The sequence below is a fragment of the Polypterus senegalus genome, chromosome 1 (genome assembly GCF_016835505.1).
Source record: "Polypterus senegalus isolate Bchr_013 chromosome 1, ASM1683550v1, whole genome shotgun sequence".
Classification (NCBI taxonomy): domain Eukaryota; kingdom Metazoa; phylum Chordata; class Cladistia; order Polypteriformes; family Polypteridae; genus Polypterus; species Polypterus senegalus.
Genome location: NC_053154.1, coordinates 188,003,617 through 188,027,222, shown reverse-complemented (window position 1 = coordinate 188,027,222; position 23,606 = coordinate 188,003,617). Strand labels below are relative to the sequence as shown.

The following is a 23,606-nucleotide window of genomic DNA, read 5'->3' as shown; positions in this document are numbered from 1 at the left end:
CCAGACTCTGGGAAATGGAAGCCCCATGGTCAACTTTGAGGGCCTCTGCATTAAACTTTAGGGTTCACAAGTTCTGTTATGCAGTTCAGAGAGGACACCCATTCAATTCTTAAGGTCAAAGTAGTTTTAAAGACGGCAAATATTGCATCAACGATCACAAGTTCAGTAATGAGGGCTTCAAAAACAAGGCCACACATAAACCAGGAGCTCAGTTGTGAGTTTAGTTCTTGTGGCTTTAGAATTAAGTGACCATTCCTAGGGACCTTAGAGACAATTAGTCCAATGCTGAATATCTGTGAGTAATCAGCTACAGTTCTAAATATCAGAATGGCCACAAAACCTTAGTGACAAATGTCCAGTTCCAAGGGTAAGCGAGAGCAAGTCCCAAGGGCATTAATAACTATTAGGCCAATGGTGAAGCTTTGGATCATCTAACCGCAGTCTTAGTTATCGTGCTGACCATATATCCAGTCCTGACTGATGCTCTTTTTTGAAGGCAATGCTGATCTTAGAGACCTCTAGGAAGGAAGTTGCCCAACCTCAGGTTATAATGCTAGTGTTATTTGTCCTAATAGTTGTATTCACCCATTACGGTCAAACTATAGAGAAGGCACATTTAATCTTCAGACTTCCAAATGCCACCAGTACAGTGAGAAGCACCAATGATCTCCTTGTGAGGTATGAAACATGAATGTAGCACAAGGGGGCGCTGACAGAGCCCACGGCGGTCACTCTCTCAGACCTGCTTCTGTGAGTTTGGCTGCCCCCATCCCCCGCCTTCCATGTTCAGCTTGGCTGCTTCAGACAGCGCAGGTCCCTGGAGACCCCCGTCCATTCAGGGGTTTTGCTTGAGTGAAGCTTTATAATGGCTCAAGGAAACAGGGCTTCTCGAAAACTTTCGGAGCTGTCAGGCAGTGAAGATTAATGTGTGAGTGAAGTCCTTTCTGGGGAATATTCATTTTCTTCAGTCACGCTCCGGGCCTCACTCTTTCTTGCTCTGCACTGCTCCTTGCCTCTCACACCTCTTCATTCTTCTCAGAACCAGTGGTGGTTTGAATCTCTGCAGCCGGAACTGGGAGACGAGGGGCGGAGCCGCTATGTGGACCTGTCCAGTCACAGACACTCTGCCCCCTGGAGTCTGGGAAAGTCATCACTTAAGATTTTCTCTTTCACCACACGGCAGCCATCTAGTCCCAGAGCTGGCAGAATCTGGCGCACATGCGCACACAAACGTGTGTATCCAATGAAGCATGAATGCATATTAACAAACATGTCACAGCACACATGTTGAAAATGCACAATCACATTGAGAAACACAGATTCAAACCTGCAAATGGAAAACATAAACACCCTGCCAAAAATGTTACAAGGTGAGAATAAATATACATGCTCAGCCACCCTCCAACAAATGATCTAACACTGCAAGTTGTCACGTCAACACAATGCTCAAACACACACATCCAGGAATACGCATGGACATCCTCAGTGATGCATGCACACTCACATACGTCTAACATCACACATATGTATCATGCTCATGTCTACATTCACTAAATACAAGCACATTCACAAACAGGGAAAGCACACATATAAGTTCATTGCCATTTTCTCACTTTTTCACATGTGCACACACACTTTACAAATCTTTACGTGTATCAGTTAACACATAATACTCATGTCTCATAGGCTGATTTTAGCTTTTGATTTAATAAAATTTAGTTGTGTTTTACTATAATTCTTAGTTATATTATCTGTTTTTTGGTGTGTATCAATAAGGAGTCAAGAAGATATCTTTGTTCCTTGTGACAGAAAGAACTGTCTGCAACTTAATATCAGCAAAACAAAGGTGCTAGATATTGATCTTCACTGCACCAAAGAACCTCTATGTGTGGTCACTATTCAAAGAGTGAGTGTGGATGTGGTGCATTGGGGGTTCACATTAACGATGTGTTGGGCTGATCTCATGACACAGAGGAACTATATAAGAAAAAGCAGGCTCTTTTCCCTTAGGAGACTAAATTCCTTTAATGTGGGTAGTGACATCCTTCACATCTTCTATAACTCTGTGATGGTCAGTGTGATTTCCTACGTTGTGGTGTGCTAGGCTGGTAATTTCACTTCAAGAGAGGACCACCGAATCAACAAGCTAATTAAAAGGGCAGGCTCAGTTATAGGACGCTCTCTGGACCCCCCGGAAGTAGTAGAAAATGAGAGAATAAAGGCAAAACTGAATACCTTTATGAACAAAGCTGCACATACCCTCTATGTCACAGTGACACCAAGGACTTTCAGCCAATGAATTGTTCAGCAGAAGTGTGTCAAGAAACGCTACTGGTGCTCATTTATACCAACACTAATATGTCTGCATAATGCCTCACTGTGACTGTGACAGCCAAGGCAGATGTTTTCATTTCATTCTAGTTTTCATTCTTGTTAGTCATGCTGGTGTGTTCATCCCAAAATATGTGTATGTGTGTATTTATTTAAATAGCTTCTATAAAAAGGAAAATTTCCCCTTGGGGATAAATAAAACTCTATCTATCTATCTATCTATCTATCTATCTATCTATCTATCTATCTATCTATCTATCTATCTATCTATCTATCTATCTATCTATCTATCTATCTATCTATCTATCTATCTATCTATTTAATTGCACCAGAGTGTGGTGACTTGTTGCATGTTGGTTGGACATTCAGGTATGTATTTGACTATACTCTATATGTAACAATACTACTACTACTGTACTACTACGTCTACTACAAACACAATGAACTTCAACATCCATGCTCACTTTCATGGACAAAGATTAGACACATACATTAAAGCAACACACTAGTGTTAGACACATCTCTCTGAATATTCCTATAACAATATATACACGTGCACATGTTAATTCACATTTTTTGAGAGTTGGGAGTTTAGGAGTTCTTTCTTGTTTTCTTATAGAGTCAAGGCTGGGGGGCTGTCAAAAACAGTGCCTGTTAAAGCCCATTGAGGCTTTATGATTTTCGGCTATCCAAGAAATAGATTTTTGTTGTTATTTATACTCTCAAGGATACATGCACTTGCATTCTAGTATAAACAAGCACACTTTCAAATATGTGACAAACAGCCACACATAAAAACACACTTTTACAAACATAACATGCATAATAATACTGATATGTTCACCCAAAAACTCATAGACAATCGAAATTATACATACAGTATATTAACATATATCTCACATATAAAAAAACAGGAAACATGCATCATACCATTGAAATACACAGACACAAATGTACATACGTACAAAAAACACATTCATTCATATAAACATTTGCACCCACATTAACACATACAGTATCTAATGATTAACACAAGTATATTCACAATTATGTGGCACATGTAAACAAATATCAGCATGCACTCCCAACAAACACGCATGCATGGACATTGCAAGATTCCCTAATAATATTGACACAAAGACTCCAAACCTCAAGGAATTCTATAAAGACACACAGCATGAACAATATGCACAGACACTGATGGTGTGCACATCCTTACACACATACACATGGCATTACACACACATTGTATCATTCCTGCCCACAAACACACACATTTCTATCCACATTCACCCCCATGATAAACACTACATCAGGGTTCCTCAAGGTCTGTCCAGGATGGCCACAATGAATTCTGGCTTTTGTTCCAACCCAACTTCTTAATTAGGAGTTTGCTATGGCTGCTGATGAAGGTCAGACCTCAAGCAACATTTTTATGCATTGTTTTCATTAAGTTGCTTGTTAAGATTCTGAACCCTTAATGGATTCTTTCAGTCTTAAACCACTGCATTCATTTTTTAAAATTGGTTCACCATGAGATGCAAATGACAATCTGATAAGCGGCTCATCTTCTGACTTGACCTCACTTACGTCTGTGTGTGTTCATGATAAAGTAACTTTTTTAATAATAAAGTTGGAAAGCAATGAAAGATGATAAATTCCTTGCAGTTCACAAATCATTTGATGAAATTTTTAGAAAAATAAAGATCTGCAAAATAAAGATGGCCTAATAAGACAGAATTGAAAGCACTAGCACGTAATAAAAACAAACAACAAATTCTGGTATCAGTAAGGATTGGATTCCAGTTAAGATATTGGGTTCTAGTAAAATCTTGCAGCCAGTGTGGCCATCCAGGACTGACCCTGAGGATCCCTGCACTACAATACATGGACACATCACTTTCTCTAACCCCTCTTAATCCAGGGCATAAACCCTAAGATGGCAGCATTAGGCACAAGGCAGATACCAGCCCAGGACGAGACACCAGTCCATTAAAGAGTCCACTCATTCACACGTCAATTTAGAGTTGGTAATTAACCAAACATGAATGTCACTTGGATGTGGTTAGAGGATGTAGGAAGAATGTACAAACTCAACATGATCCTGGCATGGGATTTAATGCAAGGATGCCAGATGGATCTATAATGCAGCAGCATTAACCACTGTGCAACCTTGGGCTTAGCACTTGCCAGACGGCAGACATTCCCACATACCTACATGGCTCAAATGGGGTGTGGATTTGTCTTCAGTTCTCCTGACTCCTTTGTTCTAATACTGATGCCACCCATCATACTCCAGGGTTGCAAATCTAAGTACACAGACAGCCCTCCATGTAGTGTTGCATTATTTTTACTTCTGATTCACTTTGTGATTTTAATTTCCACAAGTCTTCAAATAACTCCCCAACCCATAGTACTGCAAGAGTTCCAGTTAGTTGAGTGAATTCTGGGTTAAGGAAGGCTCAGGGGGCGGCTGGCAGGGTGGGTATGTGACCACCATAGCTGTCTTTACATCAAGGCCTTCCTCCCCTCACACGTGGATGGAGAGTCCAGTGCTCTCCTGTCTCGCCTCAGCCGACTGGTCCCACGGGGAGGGTTAGGATTGTTTTCCTTATTTCTCATGTGTGAGGATTGAGTTTCATCCTTCATGCCGCAGGAATGCACTCGCTATGGCCTGACAGTGTCCAGGCGGGCCTGCTTTGTCTGACCGATATCTATTGAAACCATTTTAATCTTTCCGAACTTATACACCCTTGTAGGTCGCCAAGCTTTGGTGTTTGGGGAAAGGAGGTTCTGATCCAGGGCTCTGCCCCCTTCTCTGGAGATGGCTTTTTAATATTGAGAGCCAGATGGAAAGCCCTACTTCCTGATCTTTGGATCAAGAATGGAGAACGCCTGAGGGAAAAGCTTTGCTGTGGCAGCTCCTGGCTTGTGGCCCTACATTATGATCACTTTTTCTGTGGCTAGCAGAGTACACAGAGCAGCTAGCCCATGTCAAACAGCCTGTTTGGTCCAAATTGACCTGATGTGCCTGATGCCTTCCAGACATGTGCAGACTGGACATGGAGAGCAGCCTGGTTTTGTTTAAACTGGGTTGTCCAGTATGTATGAATCAGCTGAGCAGACAGATGGAGCCTGGCTGTGCCTCTGATTCCTCTTTCTTTTCTTCTTTCTGGCTTGTCACTGCACTGAGCGACTTGGTCACACCTCACACATTCTTCACGTGCTTCTCCAGTGAACTGAGCCACAGGAATGCTAGCCGGCGGCAGCATGGAGCTGTGTCTTGTGTGCTCACCTGGCCATCCAAAAGCCACTGGCCCATCACGGTGTACACATTTGCCTACTCTCTGTCTCATTTATTCAAACAAGCATCCACTGCAATATATTAACCCACATATACACAAGCTATAATGCTTGCACTTATACACATTCACATTCACTCTTGGGTATGCAAAGCCTCTCATTCTCACACTCATGGGGATATGCATGCATACCAACACACTTACACAAATTTAGGTACACGGCCTCTCCTTCTCACATTGCATGCTGAGATATACATTATCTAATATATTCCTATGCAAACGCTCTTGATATGTACATCTTCCCAGACTCACACATGTGCACAGGTATACATATTCTTACACACTCATATACACAGACTGGCACAATTACACTTAGATACACGTGACCTCTCATACTCACACACTACATACACCTCACATTCAAATGAACATGATGAGATATGAATACATGCACAGACAAACACAGACAAATGTACACACACTCACTTCATTCACAGAAACATTCATACTCACACTTAGTTATGAATACACTTTCACATAGACATTGATATGCATAATATCCAGTATGCACTTGTACACATACATGCAGTCATGCACATTTACATACAATATACAACATATATCACCCACATATATCATCCCATAACCTCCTATACTTATACTCATGTGGGCATGTATGCATATTTTCATTCCACACATAGACACTTTCACCGCATTCTACAGACTGTCACTATTCTGTACATGTAACATAATGACCCAATTACTTTTGTGATTAGACAGACCTTACATGCTCACTTTTGCTCATGCTCCTCCCACTCTTTGTTTGTCCTCATTGGCTCTTCATGATCTCTACTACTTGTGTTTATATGTCTGAAAGCATACGTAAGTAAACATAACATTCCCATATGCTCATACAATTTCACATATTCAGCTGAACCTCTTTCTTATCTACAGAAGGAATTCTACCCTCATACTCAGTGTCATACCTGCTGACACTTAACATGTAACCCGCCCACCTCGCACATACACACCTACTCACACCTACTCACACATGTACATGTACAACTATAGCCCACATTCACACTCTTTTACATGTTCTCATATAGCATATGCAAGTAATTTTTAATGTATGGGTCTTCTCATATTTATTTGAGCAGATGGACCCTTCTCTCACGCTCTGATACTTACTCTGATATGGACACATTCTCCCTCTAGCATGCACACTTATTGCATTCATACATCTGCACTTATATGTGGTCCTAGATTCACACACATAAACACACTGCATCACCACTCACATTCCGTTTTGTACTCTCACGTATACATGTGCCTAAAAACACACTTGTACACTCTGTACGGGGATCCCTCACTCACACTCACACACACACACAATGATGCTTGTAGTTTATAAGCACACTTTTTTAACAGGCACCGCTTTTAAATAGAAGAACAAACACATGCAGAGAGAGTCATAAATAATAAAGAAGAAATGAGAGAAGATGAAAGACTCTCCTCTAAGTGACATGGTCAGTGTGTCCTTGAGTCTGACCATCAATCTACTCTAAAGGTCAAAAGTTACCTGACTGGATGAGATAGACCATGTAACACCTGAGGAAAGGATGGCTGGTAGCAGAGCTAAACGTCTGTGAGATGAACAGGGGATCCGGTTTCAGGCAGACTGTCTGGAGTTGGGGGGCCACATTTCTTGCATTGCTTCACGCATTCCTTGTCCAGCTCAGGTTTCTCCCTAGTGAGTCGGTGCACTGTAATGAAGTCAGGAGGAACTGCTCTCTTCCCAGCCTTAGGCCACTATGCTGCTTTCTCAAAGCTAGCCAAGCAGGTCAACCAGGCCTTTCGTTGGTAAAAGGAGAAGGTGAGTGTTGTGATGTGAAGGGATATCGCGTGTGACTCATCATCTAGCCTCAGCAGCACATGCTAGTCGTCCTGTCCAAACGGGACCTTTGCTGGCCTTGTAATTCCCTTGAGAGGCTGTAGAGGTCAGGCTGACACTGCCAGAGTACAGATGGTCAAGACAATAGCCTCCATGTACTGCATCAGCTTAAATGACCTTCAGTCTGATTGACAATCAGAGATAGTGTTCCACTGTGACCGACCTTCACTTTAATGACACCCTGTTGCTGGATAAGAAGAGAGGTGGGTGAAGGGCTCAAGTAAACCATGGCAGACAAAGAGAACCAGGTATCTATCTATCTATCTATCTATCTATCTATCTATCTATCTATCTCTCTTTTATGTGTACCTTTTTCATGTACAGATTATTTATTAGGGTAATGTTGATTGATTTGAAATTCCAATCCTTTCCTCATTCTTGAATAATATTCTCTGCCTTTGTTGTTTTCCCCTCATCTCCTCCCTTCACTCTTGAACTGACAAGTTACCTGAGGACATGATGCAGTGACACTTAACGACCTAGAGTGCCTGTTTGACCAGCTCTCTCTCTCTCTCCCTCTCTCTCTCGCTCTCTGCAGATGGACTCCTCACTTTAGCTGTCAGCTGATGTCAATGCTGTGCTCCTGTCTGAAGAATCCTCATGAGGGACTGCAGCCAGACCTGTTCAACATCTCCTCAGTCTTTGGGTGATACCCTTAGCTTACAGCTTTCTTGTACGATGGCAACCTTCAAAAGCACCAAAGGACTGGGGGGAATGGGGTGATCAAAAGAAAACTCTAATTTTCTGTACTGCATTTTCATACATTAATTCTGTATGCCACCTTAACAATCTGCCCCTGATAGCCTGTACCAACAAGAGGCAGCAAAAATGTGTCTACAAATACACAGATGAATAAATTAAATTATTCCTTGGTTGGGGAGCATGTAGATAATTTTAAGTGGATGGTATTTTTTTTCTTTCAGTCACGCAAGAATGATTCTTTCCCTGTCTCTGTTTGAGCATGCTATGAGAACCAAAAAGGGCAGGGATATGGCCAGACAAGAACATCTGGATAATGTGAGTGTAAAGCAGTCATCTTCGGAGTTGAACTCACATTAACAAACTAGATTTTTGTATTCTGAAGTGGGACATTAAGTGATGAATCAACACGGCTTGGAGGCAGAGGGAGTGGTACATATTTAAGATGGTACATTGGCTGCTATCACCTGCCCTTTTTGTAGCTTCACATAAAAAATACCTTTAATTCCCTGAGAAATCCCGAGCTCTGACTGTGTAACAGAAGGATTTAACAGGAGTAAGGACTAACACAAGAAGGTCTGCAAGAAATAAATAAAACATCACCTAAAACGCTCTGCTCAAGCAGCTGGTGGCACAGAGGTTAGTGCTGCTTACTTTTCAAAGTGTTTCAAATCCTGGTTCATTTATGTATCTATGTGGGTTCTCCTTCAGGTACTTTGGTTTTGGATCCACATGCTATAGACAAACATGTTAGATTCTTTGGCGATTCTGAATTAGCCCAGTGGAAATGGGGCCAGTGGTGGCTTTGTGCTCTGTGTTTCACTCAGAGGTAGTGGACCCTGAAACACTGAAAAAGATTAAGCAAGTTCCAAAATGAATAGGCAGATTGATAAAGTGAACTACAGTACAGAAAGGAAACACCAATCAAGATAAATCATATATTGCATGCATACCTTAAAAAAAATGTTAAAAGTTATTTTATTTAAGGTGCATACTCAATTGGTGGTCAGGCTATTTAGATGCAAGGACCATGTTACTCTCAACTGACATTAAAAGGTCTTACCAAAATAAAGAGTGAACACTAATAAAGGAAGAAAAAAAGAAACCAATCAAATAAAAGAATCATGATGTGCTGGCTAGCTCAAAGTGTCAGTCAATATCTTTACAAATTTGTAAAAATAATCTTACAACCGGGTACAATGGTCGGGCACAGATTCAGTTTGTTACCTTACAGCCTCCTCAGTGCAAATCAAGGAATAAAGGTGTACATCAAGAAAGGAGAAATACGTCCCAAGTCCTCAATTCCCTTGAATGGAACAATCAACTCATTTCTCTCATGCTGATCCTGGTCAGGATGATGAAAAGTTGGAGGACTGTATACTGTCACCAGGGAACAGGAAAATGACAGACGGTCCCATATGAATGTCAAAACATTGGAAATGACAAGGTGACGACATTCGGTCTATGCATCTCCTACGGGGAGAAGTGTTCAGTTATGACTGTGGGAAAAAACAATGGGAGCGAATGTTTTGAGAAGATGAGAACCCTTTTGGACGTACTACATTTCTGAGTAATTTTTTTTTTCTTTTTAAGACAAAAAGGCTACTAAGAGGTGGCCCAGAGGTACAGTAGTCACTATTGTTGCCTCGCAGATCCAAACCACTTGAATTCTGGGTTAGTCACTGTAGATGTTAAGTCTACATGTAAGTCTTTTATCTGCAGTCTGGACTTCCATACATACAATAACCCTGTGGGTTAGGTTGACTGTTGACAACTAACTATTGGGACAGGCTCTGAATTTGGATTAATGGATAGATGGCGATACTGAGGTTGAGAATGGAGAATGGCTCTCAGTGTGAAAAGCTCAACTACAGGGGAGAGGTGGGTCAACCGGTATGCACACCGTCCTTTATCTTTGACAGTCAATAGGCACTACTTCCTTTCAGCATTCAACAGCTACTAAACATTTTCTGTGATTCAAACACATTTGCCTATTTTTTTCCCAGTAATCATTTTTAATCATCATGTGTCTCTGTGGGCAGGACGGTAGCTCAATGGTGGTACTGCTGCCTTACAGTAAGGTTTATGTTCTGGGTCCTCCTTTTATGGAAGTTACATCTTCTCACTGTGTCTGTGTGGGTTCCCTCTGGGTGCTCTGGTTTCCTCCTACAGTCTGAAGACATGCAGGTTAAGTGAATTAGTGATGCTAAATTGGCCCTATTAGGCGTTTGGTATACATGTGTGTGTGTTTTCCCTCTGATGAACTGGCACTCTATCCAGGGTTTTTTCCTGTCTTGCACCCTATGCTACCTGGGATAGGCTCAAGCACCCCCTGCAACCCTGGCGTGGATTAAACAGGTTAGAAAATGGCATGATGAGTTTGCCTACAATTTGAACACCACTGGAACTTATTTGCTGGAAGGCTAGCACTTCAATATTCTTACAAGCTTCTCAAGAGCTGCTGACACATGGGTGCATAAGGGAGGAAAAGATGAGATTCTGGTCCCTGGTGTTGTTTAGAGTTAGACTTGATTTTAATGTCCAAAGCCCACCTACAGACATATGTTTCCAAGGTTAGTTATTAAGATGGCAGCAAACAGACTTTTATTATTAATTGTAATGGTTTCCTATTGAATCTTAGTTCCTGCCTCACATCTGGATGCTTCTAGGATAGGTTCCAACCCACAGAAAATGGACTGATTTCTTGTTTGTGTTCATAGTTGTCTGGATAGAGATAGTTTATTGATTTTAAAGATTTTTTTAGAATAAGTGCATCACTTCTTGTCTCAGTAAAGCACTTCTGTAAAGGGCAGCTCGATTGCTGACCACATCTGGCAGTTAAACTCGTGAGACGGTGTTTCACACAGGGGGCTGAGATGGCGGTGGTGAAATCTCTCACATTCTGCAACAGGCAATTCAACTGCTTTAGTGACAACAAAGAAGATTACGGTGCTGTTAAAGTTTAGGGTAATCAGCAAACAAAACACTTCAATCTGAGGAAAATGCCTTCCTTTTATTTACTAGTAAGTGGATATGTACATGCTGAGGGCAGAACTTTAGGAGGGGTAAGCTCAATATGAGGCACAGTAGTCAGTTACCTTAAGGGAGGGCACTTTCCCAAGATTTGGGAAGTCCGCTGAGAGACATGTCTCCTCTGCAATGACGCCTATGGATGGCTTTATAGAAATCTTGGAATCCTATCCTGCTTTTGGGGCCATATGTGCATAGTGACATACCACACAGATCCCTTTTTCCTTCTCCAAGCAATAAGGAAAATGTATTTCAATCCATCAATAAATTCAAAACAAAAACCCTTAGAATGAACTTACTCAGTTCTCTTCCTTCTCCCTATTTTTTCAAAACTCTCCCACCCAGAAAATTAACTACCATCTTTCCTGTTCCACCTACATGTATCAGGCTGTAAGTCCTCCAATGTCAGGTCAACCCCAGAGGTGCTTCATCATAGTGTGTTTTAGGTCAGCCTTCTTGGGCAGTACCCATGATAAGATGGGCCTAGTACATTAGGCTGGGAAGAAGTAGCATCACATTTTGGGACATCAGAAGATTTGTGTGCACTTCCTTCTGATTTTCAGCCACCTATGAGAAGAGCTTCATATATATAGTAACAGATGAGTGTGTCTGTATGGCACCTCTTTCTGCACCTACAAAAATGCAAATGGGTATATTTACAATGCATTCAACACATTAGGAAAGAATGAACAAAAACAGAAAGGCAAAGTAGCAGACCAAAATTCCAAGGGCAAAATTATCTTTACTGCATCATTAAATGTCCTCTCTGACATACAGAGTGGCTTACCCATTTGCCCTTTTCGCAAGTTTCACAATACACATCTTCTCATCAGTCTGATCTCTTATTCCTATCGGTGAGCTCTCATGCCAAACACTTCTTCCTAAATCCACAGTCATTTAGTCTCTGGTCTAAAGCAGCTGTAAAAACCCTCCCAGCATCAGGGAGGCCTTCTTTGCCTAGAGGAATCCCAGGCTAGATTTCCCACTTCTGCCCCCTGTACCCATGTAATGCTGAACAAATTGTAGCCCTTGAAGGTTAATATAGTCTCCCTCCTCCTAGTATGGGACCAGGTGCTGCTCAGGAGCAGCCAGGCAACAGAGTATCACAACCCTGCTAGTTTCCCTTGAATCCAAAAAGTAACAAAACTTATACTGCTAGCTACTGGCTAGCATACATACATATTTAGATTAGATTAGATTTTATTAATTCACGTGCATGCAGCAGCAGAAACATATAAAACAAGGATATAGACTCTCAATACAAATACAATAATAGATAGATAGATAGATAGATAGATAGATAGATAGATAGATAGATAGATAGATAGATAGATAGATATTGTGCAGAAATTTCAAAATGAAGTTATAAAGTACATTGGGAGGAAGCTTTGAATTGCCTGATAACAGCGAGCAGAAAAGACACCCAGAGGTGCTTTTTGGCACACCATGTTGGAATGAGCCGTGGCTAAAAGATGCTCCAAGAGAGCGCCTCCAAGAGGGGACAGAGGGATTTTTTCATGATGGCATCCAATTTTCCCACCACCCTCTTTTCCACATCATATACCCATATACTGTATGTATAGGTTCATAGGATCAATATAATGTCACATATACAGAGTAAACTGAAATTCTTACCTATATGTGCTAACCAACCTGCAACATATCACCAGTCTTTAGTACCACAGCCAGCGAGTGTAACAAACTTGCCATGAAACTTACCTTTCGACCTCAAAGCTTGTTTTTCATATCTGAAAGAATTATCTTACCTTGAAGTAAAAATTTTAATGGAACATGAAGTTAAAGTGAAAGTATTTACCCATGTTAGATGTTTACACGTTTTATATTACAGCCAGGAAACATATTGTATTTAACATTGCTACTGGTGAGTATTTTGAGTAAAAATATAGTTATTGTTTTGTGTTAGGGAATGCTTGTGATATTCTCCTTTTAAATTTTTGGAAATAGAGAATTTATTAACACAAACACAGTGTATATCACCCAATAACTATAAACTACTCATTGTCACTGGTATAATGGAAGTCAATTCAATAAGTAAAAGATGCTAAAAAAACTAGTAGTAAGGTTTAAGAGGAAAATAAGCTTGTGTTATTTCCTATTTTCTTCTCACTTAAGAAGCCATTGGTGTATCATTGGGGATCCAATCTGGTATTTAGAATACTGCGTGTTAATTATGTTGAACACAGTGTATGGTGTAACAAGTAAAACTTCGGTTGTAAGAAGCAGATCTTAGATATGTGATACAGTACCTGCCAAATAATAAAAAAAATACACAACATATGTGTACGCACTTTTGTATACACTTACGGGAATCAAAACTTAGATGTCGGTGTACTAAGGCAAAGCCTATGATGTTACACCACAGTGGCTGGTTTGGATGCAAAAGTGTCTACACCTGACAAGCCTCAATAAAGGTGAAACACATGTTGTGTACTCTTTGTATTATTTTGCAGATTCTGTACCATATAATGGCGGCACAGTGGTGCAGTGGTAGAGCTGCTGCCATGCAGTAAAGAGAACTGGGTTTGCTTCTAGGGTCCTCCCTGTGTGGAGTTTACATGTTCTCCCCGTGTGTGTGTGTGGGTTTCCTCTGGGTGCTCCGGTTTCCTCCCACAGTCCAAAGACATGCAGGTTAGGTGCATTGGTGATCCTAAATTGTCCCTGGTGTGTATGTGCGTGTGTGTGCCCTGCGGTGGGCTGGCGCCCTGCTCAGGGATTTGTTCCTGCCTTGCACCCTGTGTTGGCTGGGATTGGCTCCAGCAGACCATCGTGGCCCTGTGTTAGGATATAGCTGGTTGGATAATGGATGGAATGATGGATTATTATTATTATTATTTAATAATTGCCATTATTAGTGTATAAATGGATATAAATAATTGCATGTAAACAATTCACCAAAATCTGTTGTATGTAAACGATATTGTTTAAAACATTATTGTTTCTTCATCAGAAAACCCGGTTTCCATGTCTAGCTTTATTAGTTTAAATGGCACTTTTACCACTCGCAATAGGGCGGACGCACTGACTTATCGTGTCGACTGGGCAACACAGTGAATGCGGCTTCTATCTATATACATGTATGTCTATGTTTTCCATAGCCTGCTACAGGAAGGTACTCTCTTGACTATTGGCATTGGTTTTGCTCCTTGCAATTTTTGACGGTGGTTTCCTAAGCCTTTGTTATACTGAATTCCTTTCATACCGTTTTCCGTTCCTATTCTTACACCGCTGTATGATACGGCGGGCTTTGACTAGTGTATATATATATATATATAGTATATCAGAAGAGACAAGGCACCAGTGAGATGGAATAGACAAGTTTTATCAAACAGTGACCCTGCTGCTAGGGGGCAGTATGACCTGCATGAGTGTAACCTGCTCAAAAAAAGTCAGAAGGTCTAGCTGGATGTGAAAAATGCTCCCCAAAGACACTAGAAGGCCAACAAACCAACAGTTAGCCAAAAGGCCTCACAATTCTCTAAAAAACAAAGAAGAGCCTGAAGGAAGAGGAAGATAAGGGTGTCAGAATGGCAATCTCCTGGTCATTATGAAGCATACTGTCCCTTGAGGGAATGTATTGGACTGCGCTGTCCCTTTAACATAGTAGGCACTTGTAAAGCTATCAAGGAGACCTAGAACAAGCGTAGTGCTTTCCCTAACCATTGAAGTAATTTTGAGGCTGAAGCTGCATGCAATCCCTGGAGGGGGTTTAAAATTCATTCATGGCCTGAGGACATTTACGTTGGGTGGAGAGCTATTGGCAAAGATTCAAATGGCATTTAGAAAAGAGGAAGAGTATGAGAGAGGCAAACAGAGAGAGAGAGAAAGAAAGGTAGGTGATAAGGTGATTGAAAAGGTTGGCTTCAAGACCTATGAGGTAGGCCAAGACATTTAAGAAAGCTTTGTTTTGCTTGTTTATATAATATTTTTGTTAATCCCTGTGTTGTTTATTAATTTATAAAAGTGCAATTTTTTATTTAGGTTTTGCTTCCAGTGGGTAACTCTGGGTGTTGAGGTCATCACAATATTTATAGTTTACTATGGGGCTATGCCCCTTGTTCGCTTCACTCGCCAATCCCTATGCGGGCGCTTAGCCTCTTTATGGCTCTGCCACTTGCATATGGGGAAGCGGATGTACAATTTAAACAGATTGTTATTGTCATGGAAATTGTTAACTATTTTACATCACAGTGAGTAATTAACCATAGTAAAAAATAGTAAAATGTAATAAATTGAAAGAAAATTATGTTTCATGTTGCAGTTAGAGGTATTCGTTGTGTTATACATTTTCATTCTGTTTGGCTTTGAAATTAACACACAAATACTTTTTAAACTTACACTTTTAATGTAAAACTTCAGTAAATATAATATTTCGAATTACCTTTTCGTCAATATTGCATTGAATTTTGATTCCGTGTTTGGAGTTACATTGTGACAATGCAATGTATAACTGCCCATGAGTGAATATTGTTTCTTTCTCTCTAATAAATAAACTGACTTTTTCAATTGTTTGTCCCTGTGATTTATTAATTGTCATAGCAAAAGCTATTCTAATGGGAAACTGTAAATGTTTTAATATGAATGGCATATCAAGATCTCTTTTGGTGTCTAATGTTTTCCACGGAAAATGTACTACATAACTTTTCTTGTCACCTGTTAAAATTTTACATGTCAGAATTGTTGAACCAATTTTCAATAGAACTAATCCTGTCGTATTGCATAGCCCATTACTCAGACATAAATTACGCAATAACATTATGATACATCCTTCTTTCAACAGTAATTCGGCCGGTGGAAGACCAGACAGTGTTAATGGTTGTATATACAGTATTCTATGGGATATTGTAAGTTGATGTTTCATCCTCCGCACAACCATCTCCAACTCTTTCAGCATAGTCTGATGATATGCATTAAACCAATTTACCATTTTGTGTAAATTCATTTGACTTCACCGTTTCTCGGTGCTAGGATTGCCTGTGTACTCATTTTTTCTTTTGATAAACCTTCTGGAGGAAATTCTTTATTAAAATTTGGACATAATCTTCATTTATTGGGAACTTAAAGTGAGGAAAATGTAAAAGTTTCTGAGAGTTGAGAGTGCAGGAACTGTGTCTGACAAAAGCATTCACACGAATCAGAGGTGAGGGAACTGTGAGCGTGGGCGGTTAATGGTTGAGAGGAGAACAGGACTTGATAAAATTTTTGGCAATAGTCTTGTCGCGCGGGACTTGAAAATATCTCTTGGAAATAGTCTTGTCTCATCTCAAGATTTTTTTTTTATAATTGAGAGATATAAGGTATAAACAGCCCTGCAGGAGTGTTTTGATCACACGGACTGGGCCATGTTTAAAGCAATTGCCACCTATGGTCATCAGATCAGCTAAGAGGAGTATGCATCAGTCACTGCCTAGATTAACAAGAACATACAGTAAATGATTTTACTGTCTTACAGATCATCAGAACATATGCAAATCATATGGTGAGCGATATTGGAGGTACTTGCATTGTTAAAAGCCCGTAATGCTGTGTTTTGATCAGGTGACAAGGTAACCCTCAGGGCAGGAGTGGGCGAACCTATCTTAGTGCATCAAAGCAGCTAACTGAGAGTATGGTAAGAAAATCCGAAGCCACTTTCAGGACACCAGAGACATGTGGCAAATGTAACAGGGAATACAAGCCATTACAGTGTATAAGACCACTTCACCTGTCTACAGTGGTGATACCTCCCTTCCAGATATTCTGAAGAATTTCTATGTGCAGTCTGATGTCCTGAAGAACATACCTGTGAGGAAGTCCATCCATCCTCCAGAAGAACAGGTACTGTGCTTGTCCTCTGCTGAAATGAGAAATTTGTTGAATATAAACCCACGGAAAGTTGCTGGACCAGACAACATATTGGCTGAGGGCTCAGGGAATGTGCAAACTAGCTGTTAGATATCTTTACAGACATCTTCATCATTTTACTGAGGATGGCAGTTATCCCCTCAAATGCTTCGAAACCACCACCATCATACTCTGGCTGAAAAAGTCTTCTGTCTCCTACTGCCTCAATTACTATCACCCTATTGCACTCACACCTGTCATCGTGAAATGCTTCATAAAGGCTATTCTATGGCCACTTGAAAGCTGGACTTCCTACCTGACAAAATCCTCCACAGTTTGCCTATCTCCTGAACCATTCCACTGAGATGCCATATCATGTACTGTTTATCTGGCCCTGTCACATCTGGACAAAAGAGACATTTATGCTAGAATTTGCATTAATTTCAACTCAGCTTTCAACACTATCATCCCTCAGAGGTTCCTAGGGAAGTTGGGTCTCCTAGACTGCAACACTTCCCTATGCAACTGGATGCTAGACTTCCTGATAGAGAGACTACAGACACTCCACATTAGAAATACCATCTGCAGTACCACAATGCTGAGCAATGGTGCTCCAGGGCTGTTTGTTCAGCCCACTTCTGTTCACTCTGATGACTCATGATTAATGATACTGCCATGGAACTGATCAAGGGCACCCAAGTCCTTGCTATAAACCTATCAGCTGACTTTACTTGGTCAATTAACACTACTTCCATAGCCAAGAAGAAGTAACAGCATCTACATTTCCTTCAGCCTCTGAAGAAGGCTAGCCTACCCCTCTGTATTCTCGCCACATTCTACAAGGACAATACTGACAACGTTCTGACTGGCTGCATCACTGTCTGGTTTGGGACCTGCAGTTTCCTATAAGAATAGTGCACACAGCAAAAAAGATCACTGGGACCTCTCTGGCCTTCATTAAAGCCGTCTTTACAAAGTGTTACATATACAAAGCCTACAACATTGTGAAGAACCGCTCCCACCCCTCTCACAGTCTTTTTGTCTCAAATCCATCTGGCAGAAGGTGCTATAGCATCTGCACCTATTTTGCATGGTCCTGCAACAGCTTCTACCCCTTGGCTGTCTCTGAACTCTGTGCTCTCCTCTGCCCTCAGATCAGCTTCTTGTAGCTTATTTAAATATGCTACATTTGTTATACATGTTACTACTGTTGTTTTTTATTATTAGTTTCTGTTATTAATATTAATGTATTTATTAGTATCTATTTCAAATGATTAATATCTATTCACTTACCTATTATTTATTAATTTATCTATTTTTATTATAGTATAGTTCTTTACCTGTCATGTACTTGCCTTGTGTTTATGTATTAGTTGCACCTCGGTCCTGGGGACATTTATTTGTATGCTGCAATATGGTGTATAGATAGTATGATAATAAGGCCACTTGACTTGAGTTTCTATCTATCTATCTATCTATCTATCTATCAATCGATAATGTAGTTATACCTAAAAACTCACACTTCACAGTTCATTAGACCTATTTATTCCAATCCTGATATGCAAGAAACTGAAGCTAACAACAGCAGCACTGAGTGCCACACGATTGCAGGGCACACTTATTCAATTTAACTGGAAAATTTTGGGATGTGGGAATAAAGCTGCAGTACCTAGGGAACAATCCACACTGACACAGAAAGAACATACACAATTCCAGAGAAAATGCCTGGGTGTTGATTTTAACAACCTTCGTATTGCCATGTTGCCCTATATATTGATGTTTCTTAAATAAAGTACTGCTCATCACACTTTTTCTTATTAAACCCTCTTAAATAACATGTTACTCTAATGTGTGAGGTTCCCCCAGCACAGTCTGTAACACAATAACATCTGCTATATGCAGACCTTACAACTTAGAGACACATTAATTTTGGTTCCACTATAAATGCTTGAAGTGATATTCTGTGTTCAATTCTAGTTTTGTTTGTACTTCTTTTCTCTGTGCTCAAATAGGCGGCACTCAACAAGAACACTCTGTATCCCCTAGGCAGTGACATGCTGGGTGGCCAATCTATTCCAGTGCTCCCAATAAGATGGTGGAGGTTGGGAAACTGTAATTTCAGGAAATCTTTCTCCAAGTTTGATAACAGAGAATTGTGTGTCTCTGATAGATGAGTGCCAGGTTTCTGACATTAGCTGACCTGAAAGACAAAAAAGGGAAGAAGAAAAAAAAATGAAACTCAGAAACACTGATTCTTAGTATTTATTCCCACAAATTGGTTTCATACGACTGAGTCCCGGTCTCCCTCCAGTAACAAAAAAATACAAAAGCACGCACAGCCGTAATAGCTTAAAGATGTGAAGCAAAGGACGAGACCCCATTGCTCTGTGATTAAAATGCCTAGGCTGTCCAGCTTATTGCCGAGCGTTTGGACTTTAGGGGGCTGACTGGGGCATGAAGGTCAGTGAGGCAATGAGGTCAGGTCGAGAAAACTGAGTAAAATGGGTTTGGTTACTCGCAACAGATAGTTTGGAGCAAATCTGGGCATTTTCTAAATTCAGTAAAACAAGAATATTAAAAATTCATAAGGAAAGAAAGTCATCATATCCTACAACTAACAGGTTGGGTATTTTTTTTATCAGCACATTGGTAAAGGAAATAAAGGAAAAAGAATAAATAGGCCACAGTTTCGGTTTTCATCAGAAACAATAAAATTCGCTCGTCACTCTCTTGTGATTAATGACTAAAGAAATAGTCCTTCGGCGCCGCTTTGCTGTTTAAGTCAAGTGACTCACCTGTCCCTAGTAAAGAAGGAGGGCTGGAAATGCACCCCCGTAAAAAACAACAGCAAACCTGCGCTACCACTGAAACTCTAACTGGCAACAAACAGTCAATTACCGATCACTAGCCGAGAGTGACACAGTTCATAAAAATGGAAACAAATGTAAATGGCCAGAATGCGCTCTTTAAAGAGAGCTATAATTCTAACGATGAGTTCTGAAACAGTAAGAAACATTTATTGTAAAAACAACAATAAAGTAACAGTAAATAACATAATGCAAACATAACATTCTCAAACCGGATGTGTGGATAATAAAAACAGTGAACACCCCATCCATCCATTTTGTACACCCGTTTTTTTCCATTTCAGGGTAGGAGCGTCCAGAGCAAAGCAGGAGTACAGACAACTGTTTAAAGAAAGGCGCAGATATACTTTAATCATGACCTTTGTATTCTCGTTTATATAAATGTTCTTGGTATACGTTCGCCCAAATAGTCCAAATAATTTTTACTGTAATCTTGTAACGTATAATAATAATAATAATAATAATAATAATAATAATAATAATAATAATAGGAAACAGCCGAATCGTGCAGCCCTTGTCCGCAGTTTTTTGGCACACGCGCACGCCGGACTACATAAAGGACTACCAGATAAGGCTGCAGGAGAAAGATGGCGGGATTCGTGGAAAGCTCGCATTTCTGTAAAGCTGCTGGAACATCGGACGTTGCGATTCTTCCCCTCCCTGGACTCTTCAAAAAATGAGGCCCCTGTCTCAGTATGAATAAGACACAAGGCAGACGCCCTGAAGTCGTGTTTCGGAAAGCGCTGCCCCAATGTGGAAGTGATTAACGAAACTTACAGCACAGAAAGTCATGTAGTGCGTGTGAACTGCCAGAGCGCTGGTTTCTATGAACCGGTTGCACTAAAATCGGTTGGACCTGGCGGGTGCCACTGAAGAAATACAGAAGTGCGTGGCCACGGGGACTGCCCCGTTAGTTGGGATGGATCCGGCTACCGGGTCTGGCCCAAATGTGGAGGGGCTGTGTCTGCTTCATCATTAGTGCTGCCATGCCTGCCAGTGGACAGAAACTGATGGATGGCTGACCCATGACTTACTTAGTCCCATGTTGTGGGAAATCGCAGCCCCTGCCCTCCTCATGCACGTTTGTTTTTGGAGGAATTATTCTCAGGTGGTAAAAGAAAAAAAAAAAAAATACAGTCGAGTCGACCGAAGCCAGAGAGGAGTCGCGGATAAAACAGGGCGCGACCGACCACTGTGCTTAGAACTGTGTTGAAGGGTAAAGGGTACTTTGTCTTAGTTATGCTATAGCTATTTTAACCCAAGAAATAAAATCTGAATTATGAACTAATGTTTGTAGATATTTAAAACAGTACAAACATTTAAAAATCTTCTAAATACCCATCTGAATTTTTAAAGATTCTCTCCGATCCGTTACAATAACATTCTATAACACTGCCGAACAATCAAGAATCTGCAGGTATATCTCATTAAATGTCCTCATGCTGTAAAACTAAAAGCAATCCTATTTCTGTTTTAAACAGTGCCAAGTGTACATGTGTACACCCCGGATCGTTCACATGGATGAAGCAAGACTGACAGTGGGTGGATGGATTATAGTGAATTGTGGCTAACATAAACTCTTTATATTGTGTTATATAACGATATAGTTGTTAATCATTTTTAGATATGCTTCAACGAAAAATATACTTTTATTATAACCTCATTTAATCTATCTATCTATCTATCTATCTATCTATCTATCTATCTATCTATCTATCTATCTATCTATCTAGTAACTTTATTTATTTTTCTACCTAATTCTGGCCTTCAAGATCCAATTTTGTTTTTAGAACTGTTTTATGAAACTAACAATTTAGAGGATTTTAATTTTTGTAAATCTACAAGAAGTACTGAAAAGTTTATGAATATATGAATAATGAATAATAATGTATTATATAAATATGTTGGTGAGTTACAGATTAGTTTGTATTCTTTTCTGCCCCCCTTTATTTAATGGTTCAGGTGGTTGAAATGTTTAAATAATTGCATTGGGACTGTAACAATGATATTTTTTCCTTGATAAAATCGTGAACAGTAGGAATATTATTACTTTTTGCAGCTCAAATATATTTATCATGCGATGTTAACGATTTTTTTAAATTCAATTAAGGTTATTTTAAACGTAAAATATCTATCTATCTATCTATCTATCTATCTATCTATCTATCTATCTATCTATCTATCTATCTATCTAAAACATTCCACCCAGCAATAAATGTTAGAAAAAAATACAGTAATGACTTTTAGTTTATCGGACTTTGTACGATGAATTCTTCGTATTTGTTTCAAATCTTTTTTCTCTTACTCTCTTTCCCTTTTCACTTGCAGTTTATTATCAGTAAATTTGTACTTCACGTCCTTTGAGAAAGAAATTACTTTTTCCTTTTGATGATGATGATGATAGTGAATTTCCAATGCCACCCTTGTGCTTCCGTTGTGAGGACGTCGCACCTCCTATCTGACGACTAGCATTTGTATCTGTCCGAAATGACCTGACGCCGATTCTTCATTATGTTACAATAGCTCTGTCATTGTTGGATAAAACCTGAACAAACAGATGGGAGGTGCCGAAAACCTTCCTCCGTATCCGTCAGGTGATCCTTGTTTTCTTTACTGGCCAAATGCTAATCTGTCTAGATCATTGAACACACGGGCTCTCCATCCATCCATCTATCCGTTATCAAACCCGCTTAGTTCTTTTAAGATTCGTAGAGGACATCTCTTTCCTAAGCTGAACAGGACACACACACACACACACACACACACGCACATACATATACGTACGTATAGATATACACGCCATAGCTATCGGCTATCTTTATCACTTTCTGTCTACCTATTTGAAAAACAGGAAGGTAATTCGGGTATATTTGGAAGAATTGTGCCTGACACTGTGTTCTAATATTAAACTTGACAAGGCAGTATCGGGTTCTTTTTATCTTTAAAACTGATTTTTACGCCCGTTATCAGTAACTGTTGCTTCCTGTTCAGGGTCACTGATTTAATTAAAATGCATACTTCCCGCCTTCTATGGGCAAAAGTCATGAAGCTATGAATTTCTAACCAGACTTTTTAATTTTTACTTTAATGAGGCCATACTCCTAATTAAATGCCATTTTTAATATATGGCGAAACTGTTCTACTTAATCTGGACTACACTGCATTTGCGCTGAGATGAGTGACTAATAATGTGGCGCCTTTCGCATTACACAACCTGAACTGTGAATCGATTGCGCGAAAGGGAAAATCATGGAGACAGGAGATAGCAGTTTACCAGGTAATGGCCAGGGCTTACCAGGTATAGTGTGAACACCTTATGCGCAACACGCAGGGATCATAGGCCAACAACAGTTGGTGTCTCCATTGGAGATGCACATGCAACCGAATTGTTTCAGCTCTACAACCAGTGGGTTCAAAGCCAAGGAAGTCCAGAGTTTTCCGTGCCGACCTGTCGCCTTGAATATCCAGCGGTCACAAAACCTTCGACGCATTCATTCTGTATATAGGGCTAGCCACTAGGGGACGCTATGTGCACGCGGCTACGGTCGCCGTGGAGGGGCGTGTCTTGTGAGATTGACACCGTAA

General features: G+C 40.2%; 1 long non-coding RNA gene across 1 annotated transcript; it reads left to right on the top strand.

Moving 5' to 3' along the window:
* The first annotated feature begins 7,518 nt into the window (after nucleotides 1-7,518).
* LOC120518792 lies at nucleotides 7,519-8,456 on the top strand. The gene is made up of 2 exons (XR_005631299.1): nucleotides 7,519-7,832; nucleotides 8,123-8,456. It is a non-coding gene; the product is annotated as an uncharacterized LOC120518792 (long non-coding RNA).
* Nucleotides 8,457-23,606: the final 15,150 nt, after the last annotated feature.